Raw genomic sequence first — 18,956 nt, forward strand, 5'->3', positions numbered from 1 at the left:
AAAAGAAAATAAAATTGAAACAAAAAAATTTTATAATAATATAGCAAGCTCTAGTAATGTCAGCTTTATTCCTCATCAAATAAATGGAAATTTTAATCTTGGAAATAAAGATTTAATTGATGAATTAGAAAAAAGACTTACTAATTTTCGTATTTCAAAAAACGTATCTATAAATATGTTAAAAACAAATAATGACTCTTTTGACGAATCTGACGAAAGTAATAATGAAAGTGAATTAAATTTAGACAATCTTACTCAACAATTCATAAATGATAATGATGATATAAATCAGCTTACAAATGATTTTTCAAGATTAAATAAGATTAATTCTTTTGGTAATAATCCAAAACCAACTATTAAAAATTATTGGAATAGACCTTCTCTTCCTGATGTTCAAATTGAAGAAAGAGCTTTTCAATATGATCGTTCAGCTTACGATGGTACCTCTGTTTACGAATGGAATATCGATGGTAACTCTGAACATCAAATTCTTAATATTGTTCAAGAAATGACCATGGCAGCTAATGCTTACAAGTCTCACAATAATACTCAACTTCAAATTGTTAATATTATTATTTCTGGGTTTACTGGTACTCTTAAAGGTTGGTGGGATTTCTATATTACACCAGAAGAAAAGAATTTTATAATGACTGCCAAGAAAACCGTTATAAAACAAGAAAATAATTTACCTATTCAAACTCAAGAAGATGATATGGTTAATACTTTAATTTTTGCTATAATCAAAAACTTTGTAGGAGATCCTACTACTTTTCAAGAAAGAACTTCTGAAATTCTAATGAACTTACATTGTAGAAAATTAACTGATTTCAGATGGTACAAAGATAATTATCTCGTGAAAGTTTTTTCAAGACCTGATTGTAAAGAATCTTATTGGAAAGAACGTTTTATTGCTGGACTTCCAAAACTTTTGCCGAAAGAATTAGACAAAAATTAAGAGAAAATTTTAATAATACAATTCCTTATCAAAACCTAACTTATGGAGATTTAATTAATTATATTAATAAAGAAGGATTAGCTATTTGTGCTGACCTTAGATTTAAAGAAAAACTTAAAAAGGATAGAATTAATAGTAAAAATGAATTAGGAAATTTTTGTCAACAATATGGTTATCAACCATTAACAGGTCCGTCTACTTCAAAAACCAAAAAATATAATAAAAAGTCTTCAAAATATTTCAAGAAAAAGAAATATAATAAAACAGAAAATTATAAGAATTATAAGAAAAATAAATTTTCAACATCAAAAAACCCTTATAAACAATCTAATAAAAAATCTAAAAGAAAATCAAAAGACATTATTATTTGCCATAAATGTGGTCGTAATGGTCATAATGCTAATAATTGTTATGCAAAAACAAAAATTAATGAATTAAATATTTCAGAAGAATTAAAAGAACAAATTAGAAAAATTATGTTAAATTCTGATTCTAGTTTTTCCGATTTTCAAGAAAATGATTTAAACATTTTAGAGCAAAATAGTTCAAGTTCGGAAGATTCTGATACATGCGAATGTGTTGGAAAATGTAATTGTAATTATTCAATTAATGTCCTTACAAACAATGACAAAGATCTTTTAAAAAATTTAGATTCCATTAAAGATAAAAATATCCAAGAACTGTTAATAAAACAAATGCTTAATAAGAATGAAAATTTTGTTTCAGATAATACAAAAATTTTTAATTTAAAGGACATATATGAACGATTTTCTGAAACAAAACCCATTTCCATGCAAGAACTTCAAGAAGAATTAAAATCAGTTAAACAAGACATAAAAGAAATTAAAGGCAAAATTATAACTCTTGAAAAGGGAAAAAATATTATTAATTCACAAAATAATGATAATAAAGATGAAAAGGTTATCGAAAGAATTATAAATGATCAAATTTCTCAAAAATGGAATACTCAAATAACTTTAGTAAAGGATAATTTTAAAATGGATATTACTACTCTAATTGATAGTGGTGCTGATATGAACTGTATACAAGAAGGTATATTTCCCACTCAATTTTATGAAAAAACTTCTTCTAGGCTTACTGGAGCTGAAGGAACCAGTTTAAAAATAAATTATAAAGTTTCCGATGTTCATATTTGTAACAATCAAGATTATTGTTATAAAACTCATTTAATTTTAGTAAAAAATCTTACTTCTCCTTTAATTTTAGGAACACCTTTTATTACTAAATTATATCCTTTTATGGTTCAAGATGATGGAATTATTACTAAAGTTTTTGGAAAAGAAATTATGTTTAAATTTTGTGAACCTCCGTCTTATTCAACTATTAATATTCTTAATTATAAAACAAAACAAGCAAATTACCTTATCAATGAAATTAATGATTTTCGTATACATAATCAATTAGAAGATAAGTATATTCAAGACAAAATTATAGCTTTAAAACAAAAGTTTGAAAATAATGTTTGCTCAAATATTCCAAACGCCTTTTGGAATAGAAAACAACATATTGTCAAATTACCTTATATTAAAACTTTTAATGAAAAAGATATTCCTTCAAAATCAAGAGCTATTCATATGAATAATGAATTAGAATCTCATTGTAAAAAAGAAATTCAAGATTTATTGGACAAAAAATTAATTAGACCTTCTAAATCTCCTTGGTCTTGTTCAGCTTTCTATGTTATGAATGTTGCTGAATTAGAAAGAGGATCACCAAGATTAGTTATCAATTATAAACCTTTAAATAAAGTTTTAGATTGGATTAGATATCCTATTCCTAATAAAAGAGATTTATTGAAAAAACTTTATGATTCAAAAATATTTTCAAAATTCGATATGAAATCTGGTTTTTGGCAAATTCAAATTCATGAAGAAGATAAATACAAAACAGGTTTTAATGTTCCTTTTGGACATTATGAGTGGAACGTTATGCCCTTTGGTTTAAAGAATGCTCCTTCTGAATTTCAAAACGTTATGAATGATATTATCATTCCTATAAATAGTTTTTCAATTGTTTATATTGATGATGTTCTTATTTTTTCAAAATCTATTGATCAACATTTCAAACATTTAAATCAGTTTTATGATTTAATTTATAAAAATGGCTTAGCTGTTTCAGCTAAGAAAATGCATTTATTTCAAAATGAAATCAGATTTTTAGGACATAACATTGTTAATAATACTATTAAACCTATTATAAGAAGTTTAGAATTTTCTAATAAATTTCCTGATGAAATTATAGATAAAAAAACAACTTCAACGGTTTCTAGGATGTTTAAATTATATTCATGATTTTTTCAAAGATTTAGGAACTCTTTGCAAACCTCTTTATAATAGATTAAAAAATAATCCAGAACCTTGGACTCAAGAACATACTAATATTGTTAAACTTATAAAACAAAAAATTCCTTCTTTACCTTGTTTAAATTTACCACATCCTCATGCTAATATCATAGTCGAAACTGATGCTAGTGATATTGGATTTGGAGGTATTTTAAAACAAAAATTATCAAATTCCTCTGAAGAACAATTGGTTCGTTTTTATTCAGGTGCTTGGAATAATACTCAAAAGAATTATTCAACTGTTAAAAAGGAGATTTTAAGTATTGTTTTATGTATTACTAAATTTGAAGATGATTTATTTATGAAAAAGTTTTTATTAAGAATTGATTGTCAATCTGCAAAATCAATTTTAGAAAAGGATGTTAAAAATATTATTTCTAAACAAATTTTTGCTAGATGGCAAGCATTGTTGGGCAATTTTGATTTCGATATTGAATTTATAAAAGGAGAAAGCAATTCATTACCAGATTTTCTTTCTCGTGAATTTTTGCAGGGAAAATGAGTTCATCGTCTTCCTCCAAGATTGAAGACAAGAAACCAGTTAATCAAAAGCTTGTTCCTTTCTCAAGTCAAAATCGTTTTTCCCCATTAACTCCAATTGCAAAAAATTCTCAACTTTATTCAAACATGCTACAATCAAAACTAGCTACTCCAAACATTTCTCAAGTTCAATCAATTAGCCCTTTTTCAAAACCTATTCCTTCTGAAACACAAATTTCAACAAATCCTAAACCTACAAATAAAGCCCCTTATGTTCTCAATCCAAATCTCTTGAAAATCCAAATACTTGAAGATTCTCAAATTCTTAAGCTTAATCAAGGTTGTCATGTTCTTACTGAACACCTCTTTGGTCGAGGAAAAACCTTTCATGAAAACTCTTACAAATCTCGAGAATATTATCAAACCATTCTACAAGAATCTGGATCTGTTCAGATTGATCACCGTTCTAATAATAAGGAAGGATCTATTGATTTTAGCAAAGCCCGAATTCTTAAAATCATTTCTCTAGAAAATTGGTCATCCAATCTTTCCTTCGAAAAACCCCTTTATCAATTCCCTGCTTATCCAAGATATTCATATTATGATTACCAAGAAGCTTGGACTAAAGCATTTTTTCTTCGAAACTATTCTCATTCATGGTTCATTTTCTTTGATAAAAATTTCAACTGTGAATACCCCAGATGGTTTGTCAATTGGTATCGTTATATGGGACTTGTTCCTATTTGTTTACCCACTGAAATTCTCAAAGGATTTTCTAAATTCAAAGAACTATTTATTCAACAAATCCCAGAATTTGAATATTTGTTACAGTTCACCATGTTATTCAAAGTTCCATGGATCATGTCCTGGACATTCTCTTATCAAGAAGCAACAGACTTAAATCCCCCTTGGCTCAATAGACAATTTCGTCTAAAATGGTGGGATAAAGTCACAATTTCTCAAGCAAACGAGCAGGCTGTTTTCAATCATTATCAATCAATGTATAATCAAAAGCCAGAAATTGAAGCGAATCTTATCAAGAGTCTATCTTCTCCAGATGCTAATCTTATTAGCAAAATTCGTGCCGCTGCAAATTCTAAAGATTTTGAACATCTAGAAGTAGATAGGAGAACACTTTTCTTAGACATTAACTAAACATTAGAGAGAAATTTAATGAGAGAAATTTTTAGAGAACCTAGAGATGATTCTAATTAAAACTTATATCCTCAATATATAGGAGTCTTGGAGTCTTGAAATATCTTGAAACGGGAAACCGAAGGATTACCGGATCAATCTTGAGAATTATTGAATCAACTTGCCTTTGTCGGAGTGTAGATGTGGCAGACAAAACTGTAAAGCTTTTGACAAATTGGCATCATATTTTGTCATTTTTTGATAATGGAAAATCTTCTTTTGCGATAATGGAGCATCTTCTTTCATCTTTGTAAAAGTTGTTTGTTTTCTTGTAATAATTTAACATCTTATCTCTGCAGAGGATTTGATAATATTTTTGATAATTGATGTACTCACACAGTGTATAAATTTGATAACAGTTGAATAAATACTAACACAATTTGGTAACACGTAGTACTACCCCCCCTTGAATAACAAACACTTTTGCAAAATACCTAAAAAGGTATGACACCAAGGGTGGAGGGTGAAATACGAAATGAAAGAATACCTTACATTGAAGGTATAACACCAAAATTAAAAATTTAATTAATCTGCAAATGGATCATCAAAAGGATCTTGAGCATCTTGAAAATTATTTTTGACAGATGTGGGAGAATTTTCTGAATTAGTTGGAGAATTGCGAATTTCTTGAAGTAATTGTTGTAGATCTTCAGGGGAAGAATTTGCAGCGGCACGAATTTTGCTAATAAGATTAGCATCTGGAGAAGATAGACTCTTGATAAGATTCGCTTCAATTTCTGGCTTTTGATTATACATTGATTGATAATGATTGAAAACAGCCTGCTCGTTTGCTTGAGAAATTGTGACTTTATCCCACCATTTTAGACGAAATTGTCTATTGAGCCAAGGGGGATTTAAGTCCGTTGCTTCTTGATAAGAGAATGTCCAGGACATGATCCATGGAACTTTGAATAACATGGTGAACTGTAACAAATATTCAAATTATGGGATTTGTTGAATAAATAGTTCTTTGAATTTAGAAAATCCTTTGAGAATTTCAGTGGGTAAACAAATAGGAACAAGTCCCATATAACGATACCAATTGACAAACCATCTGGGGTATTCACAGTTGAAATTTTTATCAAAGAAAATGAACCATGAATGAGAATAGTTTCGAAGAAAAAATGTTTTAGTCCAAGCTTCTTGGTAATCATAATATGAATATCTTGGATAAGCAGGGAATTGATAAAGGGGTTTTTCGAAGGAAAGATTGGATGACCAATTTTCTGGAGAAATGATTTTAAGAATTCGGGCTTTGCTAAAATCAATAGATCCTTCCTTATTATTAGAACGGTGATCAATCTGAACAGATCCAGATTCTTGTAGAATGGTTTGATAATATTCTCGAGATTTGTAAGAGTTTTCATGAAAGGTTTTTCCTCGACCAAAGAGGTGTTCAGTAAGAACATGAAAACCTTGATTAAGCTTAAGAATTTGAGAATCTTCAAGTATTTGGATTTTCAAGAGATTTGGATTGAGAACATAAGGGGCTTTATTTGTAGGTTTAGGATTTGTTGAAATTTGTGTTTCAGAAGGAATAGGTTTTGAAAAAGGGCTAATTGATTGAACTTGAGAAATGTTTGGAGTAGCTAGTTTTGATTGTAGCATGTTTGAATAAAGTTGAGAATTTTTTGCAATTGGAGTTAATGGGGAAAAACGATTTTGACTTGAGAAAGGAACAAGCTTTTGATTAACTGGTTTCTTGTCTTCAATCTTGGAGGAAGACGATGAACTCATTTTCCCTGCAAAAATTCACGAGAAAGAAAATCTGGTAATGAATTGCTTTCTCCTTTTATAAATTCAATATCGAAATCAAAATTGCCCAACAATGCTTGCCATCTAGCAAAAATTTGTTTAGAAATAATATTTTTAACATCCTTTTCTAAAATTGATTTTGCAGATTGACAATCAATTCTTAATAAAAACTTTTTCATAAATAAATCATCTTCAAATTTAGTAATACATAAAACAATATTAGTATGTTCTTGAGTCCAAGGTTCTGGATTATTTTTTAATCTATTATAAAGAGGTTTGCAAAGAGTTCCTAAATCTTTGAAAAAATCATGAATATAATTTAAACATCCTAGAAACCGTTGAAGTTGTTTTTTATCTATAATTTCATCAGGAAATTTATTAGAAAATTCTAAACTTCTTATAATAGGTTTAATAGTATTATTAACAATGTTATGTCCTAAAAATCTGATTTCATTTTGAAATAAATGCATTTTCTTAGCTGAAACAGCTAAGCCATTTTTATAAATTAAATCATAAAACTGATTTAAATGTTTGAAATGTTGATCAATAGATTTTGAAAAAATAAGAACATCATCAATATAAACAATTGAAAAACTATTTATAGGAATGATAATATCATTCATAACGTTTTGAAATTCAGAAGGAGCATTCTTTAAACCAAAGGGCATAACGTTCCACTCATAATGTCCAAAAGGAACATTAAAACCTGTTTTGTATTTATCTTCTTCATGAATTTGAATTTGCCAAAAACCAGATTTCATATCGAATTTTGAAAATATTTTTGAATCATAAAGTTTTTTCAATAAATCTCTTTTATTAGGAATAGGATATCTAATCCAATCTAAAACTTTATTTAAAGGTTTATAATTGATAACTAATCTTGGTGATCCTCTTTCTAATTCAGCAGCATTCATAACATAGAAAGCTGAACAAGACCAAGGAGATTTAGAAGGTCTAATTAATTTTTTGTCCAATAAATCTTGAATTTCTTTTTTACAATGAGATTCTAATTCATTATTCATATGAATAGCTCTTGATTTTGAAGGAATATCTTTTTCATTAAAAGTTTTAATATAAGGTAATTTGACAATATGTTGTTTTCTGTTCCAAAAGGCGTTTGGAATATTTGAGCAAACATTATTTTCAAACTTTTGTTTTAAAGCTATAATTTTGTCTTGAATATACTTATCTTGTAATTGATTATGTATACGAAAATCATTAATTTCATTGATAAGGTAATTTGCTTGTTTTGTTTTATAATTAAGAATATTAATAGTTGAATAAGACGGAGGTTCACAAAATTTAAACATAATTTCTTTTCCAAAAACTTTAGTAATAATTCCATCATCTTGAACCATAAAAGGATATAATTTAGTAATAAAAGGTGTTCCTAAAATTAAAGGAGAAGTAAGATTTTTTACTAAAATTAAATGAGTTTTATAACAATAATCTTGATTGTTACAAATATGAACATCGGAAACTTTATAATTTATTTTTAAATTGGTTCCTTCAGCTCCAGTAAGCCTAGAAGAAGTTTTTTCATAAAATTGAGTGGGAAATATACCTTCTTGTATACAGTTCATATCAGCACCACTATCAATTAGAGCAGTAATATCCATTTTAAAATTATCCTTTACTAAAGTTATTTGAGTATTCCATTTTTGAGAAATTTGATCATTTATAATTCTTTCGATAACCTTTTCATCTTTATTATCATTATTTTGTGAATTAATAATATTTTTTCCCTTTTCAAGAGTTATAATTTTGCCTTTAATTTCTTTTATGTCTTGTTTAACTGATTTTAATTCTTCTTGAAGTTCTTGCATGGAAATGGGTTTTGTTTCAGAAAATCGTTCATATATGTCCTTTAAATTAAAAATTTTTGTATTATCTGAAACAGAATTTTCATTCTTATTAAGCATTTGTTTTATTAACAGTTCTTGGATATTTTTATCTTTAATGGAATCTAAATTTTTTAAAAGATCTTTGTCATTGTTTGTAAGGACATTAATTGAATAATTACAATTACATTTTCCAACACATTCGCATGTATCAGAATCTTCCGAACTTGAACTATTTTGCTCTAAAATGTTTAAATCATTTTCTTGAAAATCGGAAAAACTAGAATCAGAATTGGAATCAGAATTTAACATAATTTTTCTAATTTGTTCTTTTAATTCTTCTGAAATATTTAATTCATTAATTTTTGTTTTTGCATAACAATTATTAGCATTATGACCATTACGACCACATTTATGGCAAATAATAATGTCTTTTGATTTTCTTTTAGATTTTTTATTAGATTGTTTATAAGGGTTTTTTGATGTTGAAAATTTATTTTTCTTATAATTTTTATAATTTTCTGTTTTATTATATTTCTTTTTCTTGAAATATTTTGAAGACTTTTTATTATATTTTTTGGTTTTTGAAGTAGACGGACCTGTTAATGGTTGATAACCATATTGTTGACAAAAATTTCCTAATTCATTTTTACTATTAATTCTATCCTTTTTAAGTTTTTCTTTAAATCTAAGGTCAGCACAAATAGCTAATCCTTCTTTATTAATATAATTAATTAAATCTCCATAAGTTAGGTTTTGATAAGGAATTGTATTATTAAAATTTTTTCTTAATTTTTGTCTAATTCTTTCGGCAAAAAGTTTTGGAAGTCCAGCAATAAAACGTTCTTTCCAATAAGATTCTTTACAATCAGGTCTTGAAAAAACTTTAACGAGATAATTATCTTTGTACCATCTGAAATCAGTTAATTTTCTACAATGTAAGTTCATTAGAATTTCAGAAGTTCTTTCTTGAAAAGTAGTAGGATCTCCTACAAAGTTTTTGATTATAGCAAAAATTAAAGTATTAACCATATCATCTTCTTGAGTTTGAATAGGTAAATTATTTTCTTGTTTTATAACGGTTTTCTTGGCAGTCATTATAAAATTCTTTTCTTCTGGTGTAATATAGAAATCCCACCAACCTTTAAGAGTACCAGTAAACCCAGAAATAATAATATTAACAATTTGAAGTTGAGTATTATTGTGAGACTTGTAAGCATTAGCTGCCATGGTCATTTCTTGAACAATATTAAGAATTTGATGTTCAGAGTTACCATCGATATTCCATTCGTAAACAGAGGTACCATCGTAAGCTGAACGATCATATTGAAAAGCTCTTTCTTCAATTTGAACATCAGGAAGAGAAGGTCTATTCCAATAATTTTTAATAGTTGGTTTTGGATTATTACCAAAAGAATTAATCTTATTTAATCTTGAAAAATCATTTGTAAGCTGATTTATATCATCATTATCATTTATGAATTGTTGAGTAAGATTGTCTAAATTTAATTCACTTTCATTATTACTTTCGTCAGATTCGTCAAAAGAGTCATTATTTGTTTTTAACATATTTATAGATACGTTTTTTGAAATACGAAAATTAGTAAGTCTTTTTTCTAATTCATCAATTAAATCTTTATTTCCAAGATTAAAATTTCCATTTATTTGATGAGGAATAAAGCTGACATTACTAGAGCTTGCTATATTATTATAAAATTTTTTTGTTTCAATTTTATTTTCTTTTGATAACTGTAAATTTATAGTATTTTCTTCAATCCTGTTTAGTTGATCTGAAATAGTTAAAAGAGTTTCATTCGAATAATTATTTTGATAAATAATATTTTGAAAACATTTTTCATTTGTTATCTGACTCGGAACTTTAACTAAAGGAGTTGCAATAAAATTATTATCAATAATGATTTCCTTTTTTGGCGGATATTCAGAAATAATTTCTTGATTAGTAATAACATCCTTGTATGTTTTTGAAGAAACAGGAAAAACAGTTTGCATTTTAAAAGGATAATCTATATTATGTTTAGGAACATAAATCAATTCGAACCATTGAAAAAACGGAGAGTGAATTTGATTTGATAAAACATAATCTTCCCAAAGACCAAAATGTAAAAATCTTATATAATATGAAAAGTTTTCTTCATGCTAAATTCTTTTTGTATTATTATAATCTTTATAATATTCTTCTTCTTTTAAATAATCAAAATTAACATATGAAGGTATTTTAGAAATATCTATATTAATATTCATTTTAACAAGTTGATTGATTTATTCTGAAAGATATATTTTTAATAATACTAAGTTGAGCACTAATAACAATATATTTATTTTTAATCATTTTTGATAAACAATATATTATTTCCTTTTGAATATTATAATTATATGTGTCCTTTTCAATATTAGATAATTTAATTTCTTCGTCTTCTTTAAGTTGTTTAATTCTATTTATTTCTTTAGAAACGCTTGCAATAATTTGCCATCTAGTCTTTAATAAATTATTCCAAAAAGTATTATTATTACAACAACTAATCTGTCTTTTAGAACTCATTAACACGTATATTTAGATAAATTTGTTAAATAATTATCAAGATGTATATTAAAGGTTTTTAATACTGCTTTTATGTTATTAATTTCTTGTTCTAATTCTAATAGTTCCTTATCATTAATTATTAACAGAAATAAATAGAATTAAACAACTATCAAAAATAGAACGGGCTCTAATTAATGGTATCAGAGCCCGTTCTATTTTTGATAGTTATGTATGATATTTCTGTTTGTTATTTGGTTAATTTTTGTTTGAAGAATTTTAAGAAAATTATGAGTTTTGTTAAGAATGATACAGAGACCAGACCAGTGATTGGTTGGATTAGCGTAAGACGTGCAAGTATGGTAAGTCGCGGAGCCGGACCACAATCATCGTTGGGCCGATGCCCTCTCTGTTCATCCTAAATAGAACAAGTAAGTTTTCTTATAAAATCTTTAAACTAAAATTAATCAAATATGAGTAGATTTTCACGCATATTATCTAAAAAATATGATACTGGTAAAAATATCATGAATAAAGAACAAGATTATGATAATAACCATATAAACTCTATTGAAGAAACTATTGATAATATAGAACAAAATTTAAATGATTGGACTATACCTAAAACAAATATAAATACAATTTATAGAATAGGGACTTTTGATTATTTTCAAAGTTACTCAATTAAAATGACTGAACAAACCCTATCCATTGGTCAAGACCAACAAAATATAAATTTGTTACCATCAAGATCTATTTTTGAACATAGACAAAAATATAAATTTCTTCATTTAGGTCTTGTTCAAATTGCTATCAAACCTCTTTTTAGAATTGGTGTTGATGCTCCTGTTCTCTTAATATTAAGAGATAAAAGACATACAGATTTTCAAAATTCTATTTTAGCTATGGCTGAAACAAATATCGCAAATGGACCAATTTATTTTAATTGTTATCCAAATTTTTCTGTAGGATTATTTGACAAAAATATTTTAGACACTTTGGTTTTAACTGTTGAAACAAAGAATTTAGAATTTAAAAATAACTCTAAACCTTTAGCAATCATTTATCGTGTTTGTTATAAAACCATGACAACTACTTTAGAACCAAAAACCCGTTTGTCAAGTCCAAGAAATGAAACAATTATTTACGAAGCAAATACTAATCATACAAAAGTTCATATGCCTAAACGACTTAAATGGTCAGAAATTACTCAATCATGTAATTGGAATTTACAAAATGTTATTGAACCAAAATCTTTAGATTCTTCAAAACAAATTTCAAATATAATTGAGCATAATGATGGCTCAGTTGATATAAATTTTTCTTCTATAAATTTTTCATCATCTAGATTTTCTACTAATTCTATTCCTGAAATTGGTACTTCTAAATCTTCGTTTTCAAAATCAAAGTCTTTAAATTTAAAAACTGTTGACTATTCTAGTTCTATTCCTAAACCTCTTTATCATGAAGATCAAACTAGTGATACAAGTTTACCAAGTCCTACTAAATCTGATTTTATTAATGAACTTCAAAATTATAGACAACAATTATGAGTAATAAAGTTCAAATAAATTGTAATTCTTTAAACAGAAATAGAGTTATTGCTATTAAAAGATTAAGAAATTCAATAAAAATATTTAAAAAACTCTTACAAGAAAATGTATTAGAATTAAAAAATATAAATTTAATAATTAATGATAAGGAACTATTAGAATTAGAACAAGAAATTAATAACATAAAAGCAGTATTAAAAACCTTTAATATACATCTTGATAATTATTTAACAAATTTATCTAAATATACGTGTTAATGAGTTCTAAAAGACAGATTAGTTGTTGTAATAATAATACTTTTTGGAATAATTTATTAAAGACTAGATGGCAAATTATTGCAAGCGTTTCTAAAGAAATAAATAGAATTAAACAACTTAAAGAAGACGAAGAAATTAAATTATCTAATATTGAAAAGGACACATATAATTATAATATTCAAAAGGAAATAATATATTGTTTATCAAAAATGATTAAAAATAAATATATTGTTATTAGTGCTCAACTTAGTATTATTAAAAATATATCTTTCAGAATAAATCAATCAACTTGTTAAAATGAATATTAATATAGATATTTCTAAAATACCTTCATATGTTAATTTTGATTATTTAAAAGAAGAAGAATATTATAAAGATTATAATAATACAAAAAGAATTTGGCATGAAGAAAACTTTTCATATTATATAAGATTTTTACATTTTGGTCTTTGGGAAGATTATGTTTTATCAAATCAAATTCACTCTCCGTTTTTTCAATGGTTCGAATTGATTTATGTTCCTAAACATAATATAGATTATCCTTTTAAAATGCAAACTGTTTTTCCTGTTTCTTCAAAAACATACAAGGATGTTATTACTAATCAAGAAATTATTTCTGAATATCCGCCAAAAAAGGAAATCATTATTGATAATAATTTTATTGCAACTCCTTTAGTTAAAGTTCCGAGTCAGATAACAAATGAAAAATGTTTTCAAAATATTATTTATCAAAATAATTATTCGAATGAAACTCTTTTAACTATTTCAGATCAACTAAACAGGGTTGAAGAAAATACTATAAATTTACAGTTATCAAAAGAAAATAAAATTAAAACAAAAAAATTTTATAATAATATAGCAAGCTCTAGTAATGTCAGCTTTATTCCTCATCAAATAAATGGAAATTTTAATCTTGGAAATAAAGATTTAATTGATGAATTAGAAAAAAGACTTACTAATTTTCGTATTTCAAAAAACGTATCTATAAATATGTTAAAAACAAATAATGACTCTTTTGACGAATCTGACGAAAGTAATAATGAAAGTGAATTAAATTTAGACAATCTTACTCAACAATTCATAAATGATAATGATGATATAAATCAGCTTACAAATGATTTTTCAAGATTAAATAAGATTAATTCTTTTGGTAATAATCCAAAACCAACTATTAAAAATTATTGGAATAGACCTTCTCTTCCTGATGTTCAAATTGAAGAAAGAGCTTTTCAATATGATCGTTCAGCTTACGATGGTACCTCTGTTTACGAATGGAATATCGATGGTAACTCTGAACATCAAATTCTTAATATTGTTCAAGAAATGACCATGGCAGCTAATGCTTACAAGTCTCACAATAATACTCAACTTCAAATTGTTAATATTATTATTTCTGGGTTTACTGGTACTCTTAAAGGTTGGTGGGATTTCTATATTACACCAGAAGAAAAGAATTTTATAATGACTGCCAAGAAAACCGTTATAAAACAAGAAAATAATTTACCTATTCAAACTCAAGAAGATGATATGGTTAATACTTTAATTTTTGCTATAATCAAAAACTTTGTAGGAGATCCTACTACTTTTCAAGAAAGAACTTCTGAAATTCTAATGAACTTACATTGTAGAAAATTAACTGATTTCAGATGGTACAAAGATAATTATCTCGTTAAAGTTTTTTCAAGACCTGATTGTAAAGAATCTTATTGGAAAGAACGTTTTATTGCTGGACTTCCAAAACTTTTTGCCGAAAGAATTAGACAAAAATTAAGAAAAAATTTTAATAATACAATTCCTTATCAAAACCTAACTTATGGAGATTTAATTAATTATATTAATAAAGAAGGATTAGCTATTTGTGCTGACCTTAGATTTAAAGAAAAACTTAAAAAGGATAGAATTAATAGTAAAAATGAATTAGGAAATTTTTGTCAACAATATGGTTATCAACCATTAACAGGTCCGTCTACTTCAAAAACCAAAAAATATAATAAAAAGTCTTCAAAATATTTCAAGAAAAAGAAATATAATAAAACAGAAAATTATAAGAATTATAAGAAAAATAAATTTTCAACATCAAAAAACCCTTATAAACAATCTAATAAAAAATCTAAAAGAAAATCAAAAGACATTATTATTTGCCATAAATGTGGTCGTAATGGTCATAATGCTAATAATTGTTATGCAAAAACAAAAATTAATGAATTAAATATTTCAGAAGAATTAAAAGAACAAATTAGAAAAATTATGTTAAATTCTGATTCCAATTCTGATTCTAGTTTTTCCGATTTTCAAGAAAATGATTTAAACATTTTAGAGCAAAATAGTTCAAGTTCGGAAGATCCTGATACATGCGAATGTGTTGGAAAATGTAATTGTAATTATTCAATTAATGTCCTTACAAACAATGACAAAGATCTTTTAAAGGATTTAGATTCCATTAAAGATAAAAATATCCAAGAACTGTTAATAAAACAAATGCTTAATAAGAATGAAAATTCTGTTTCAGATAATACAAAAATTTTTAATTTAAAGGACATATATGAACGATTTTCTGAAACAAAACCCATTTCCATGCAAGAACTTCAAGAAGAATTAAAATCAGTTAAACAAGACATAAAAGAAATTAAAGGCAAAATTATAACTCTTGAAAAGGGAAAAAATATTATTAATTCACAAAATAATGATAATAAAGATGAAAAGGTTATCGAAAGAATTATAAATGATCAAATTTCTCAAAAATGGAATACTCAAATAACTTTAGTAAAGGATAATTTTAAAATGGATATTACTGCTCTAATTGATAGTGGTGCTGATATGAACTGTATACAAGAAGGTATATTTCCCACTCAATTTTATGAAAAAACTTCTTCTAGGCTTACTGGAGCTGAAGGAACCAGTTTAAAAATAAATTATAAAGTTTCCGATGTTCATATTTGTAACAATCAAGATTATTGTTATAAAACTCATTTAATTTTAGTAAAAAATCTTACTTCTCCTTTAATTTTAGGAACACCTTTTATTACTAAATTATATCCTTTTATGGTTCATGATGATGGAATTATTACTAAAGTTTTTGGAAAAGAAATTATGTTTAAATTTTGTGAACCTCCGTCTTATTCAACTATTAATATTCTTAATTATAAAACAAAACAAGCAAATTACCTTATCAATGAAATTAATGATTTTCGTATACATAATCAATTACAAGATAAGTATATTCAAGACAAAATTATAGCTTTAAAACAAAAGTTTGAAAATAATGTTTGCTCAAATATTCCAAACGCCTTTTGGAACAGAAAACAACATATTGTCAAATTACCTTATATTAAAACTTTTAATGAAAAAGATATTCCTTCAAAATCAAGAGCTATTCATATGAATAATGAATTAGAATCTCATTGTAAAAAAGAAATTCAAGATTTATTGGACAAAAAATTAATTAGACCTTCTAAATCTCCTTGGTCTTGTTCAGCTTTCTATGTTATGAATGCTGCTGAATTAGAAAGAGGATCACCAAGATTAGTTATCAATTATAAACCTTTAAATAAAGTTTTAGATTGGATTAGATATCCTATTCCTAATAAAAGAGATTTATTGAAAAAACTTTATGATTCAAAAATATTTTCAAAATTCGATATGAAATCTGGTTTTTGGCAAATTCAAATTCATGAAGAAGATAAATACAAAACAGGTTTTAATGTTCCTTTTGGACATTATGAGTGGAACGTTATGCCCTTTGGTTTAAAGAATGCTCCTTCTGAATTTCAAAACGTTATGAATGATATTATCATTCCTATAAATAGTTTTTCAATTGTTTATATTGATGATGTTCTTATTTTTTCAAAATCTATTGATCAACATTTCAAACATTTAAATCAGTTTTATGATTTAATTTATAAAAATGGCTTAGCTGTTTCAGCTAAGAAAATGCATTTATTTCAAAATGAAATCAGATTTTTAGGACATAACATTGTTAATAATACTATTAAACCTATTATAAGAAGTTTAGAATTTTCTAATAAATTTCCTGATGAAATTATAGATAAAAAAACAACTTCAACGGTTTCTAGGATGTTTAAATTATATTCATGATTTTTTCAAAGATTTAGGAACTCTTTGCAAACCTCTTTATAATAGATTAAAAAATAATCCAGAGCCTTGGACTCAAGAACATACTAATATTGTTAAACTTATAAAACAAAAAATTCCTTCTTTACCTTGTTTAAATTTACCACATCCTCATGCTAATATCATAGTCGAAACTGATGCTAGTGATATTGGATTTGGAGGTATTTTAAAACAAAAATTATCAAATTCCTCTGAAGAACAATTGGTTCGTTTTTATTCAGGTGCTTGGAATAATACTCAAAAGAATTATTCAACTGTTAAAAAGGAGATTTTAAGTATTGTTTTATGTATTACTAAATTTGAAGATGATTTATTTATGAAAAAGTTTTTATTAAGAATTGATTGTCAATCTGCAAAATCAATTTTAGAAAAGGATGTTAAAAATATTATTTCTAAACAAATTTTTGCTAGATGGCAAGCATTGTTGGGCAATTTTGATTTCGATATTGAATTTATAAAAGGAGAAAGCAATTCATTACCAGATTTTCTTTCTCGTGAATTTTTGCAGGGAAAATGAGTTCATCGTCTTCCTCCAAGATTGAAGACAAGAAACCAGTTAATCAAAAGCTTGTTCCTTTCTCAAGTCAAAATCGTTTTTCCCCATTAACTCCAATTGCAAAAAATTCTCAACTTTATTCAAACATGCTACAATCAAAACTAGCTACTCCAAACATTTCTCAAGTTCAATCAATTAGCCCTTTTTCAAAACCTATTCCTTCTGAAACACAAATTTCAACAAATCCTAAACCTACAAATAAAGCCCCTTATGTTCTCAATCCAAATCTCTTGAAAATCCAAATACTTGAAGATTCTCAAATTCTTAAGCTTAATCAAGGTTTTCATGTTCTTACTGAACACCTCTTTGGTCGAGGAAAAACCTTTCATGAAAACTCTTACAAATCTCGAGAATATTATCAAACCATTCTACAAGAATCTGGATCTGTTCAGATTGATCACCGTTCTAATAATAAGGAAGGATCTATTGATTTTAGCAAAGCCCGAATTCTTAAAATCATTTCTCCAGAAAATTGGTCATCCAATCTTTCCTTCGAAAAACCCCTTTATCAATTCCCTGCTTATCCAAGATATTCATATTATGATTACCAAGAAGCTTGGACTAAAGCATTTTTTCTTCGAAACTATTCTCATTCATGGTTCATTTTCTTTGATAAAAATTTCAACTGTGAATACCCCAGATGGTTTGTCAATTGGTATCGTTATATGGGACTTGTTCCTATTTGTTTACCCACTGAAATTCTCAAAGGATTTTCTAAATTCAAAGAACTATTTATTCAACAAATCCCAGAATTTGAATATTTGTTACAGTTCACCATGTTATTCAAAGTTCCATGGATCATGTCCTGGACATTCTCTTATCAAGAAGCAACAGACTTAAATCCCCCTTGGCTCAATAGACAATTTCGTCTAAAATGGTGGGATAAAGTCACAATTTCTCAAGCAAACGAGCAGGCTGTTTTCAATCATTATCAATCAATGTATAATCAAAAGCCAGAAATTGAAGCGAATCTTATCAAGAGTCTATCTTCTCCAGATGCTAATCTTATTAGCAAAATTCGTGCCGCTGAAAATTCTAAAGATTTTGAACATCTAGAAGTAGATAGGAGAACACTTTTCTTAGACATTAACTAAACATTAGAGAGAAATTTAATGAGAGAAATTTTTAGAGAACCTAGAGATGATTCTAATTAAAACTTATATCCTCAATATATAGGAGTCTTGGAGTCTTGAAATATCTTGAAACGGGAAACCGAAGGATTACCGGATCAATCTTGAGAATTATTGAATCAACTTGCCTTTGTCGGAGTGTAGATGTGGCAGACAAAACTGTAAAGCTTTTGACAAATTGGCATCATATTTTGTCATTTTT

The sequence above is a fragment of the Lactuca virosa genome, chromosome 9, assembly GCF_052849685.1.
Source record: "Lactuca virosa cultivar CGN04683 chromosome 9, Lactuca_virosa_CGN04683_v6, whole genome shotgun sequence".
Taxonomy (NCBI): Eukaryota; Viridiplantae; Streptophyta; class Magnoliopsida; order Asterales; family Asteraceae; genus Lactuca; species Lactuca virosa.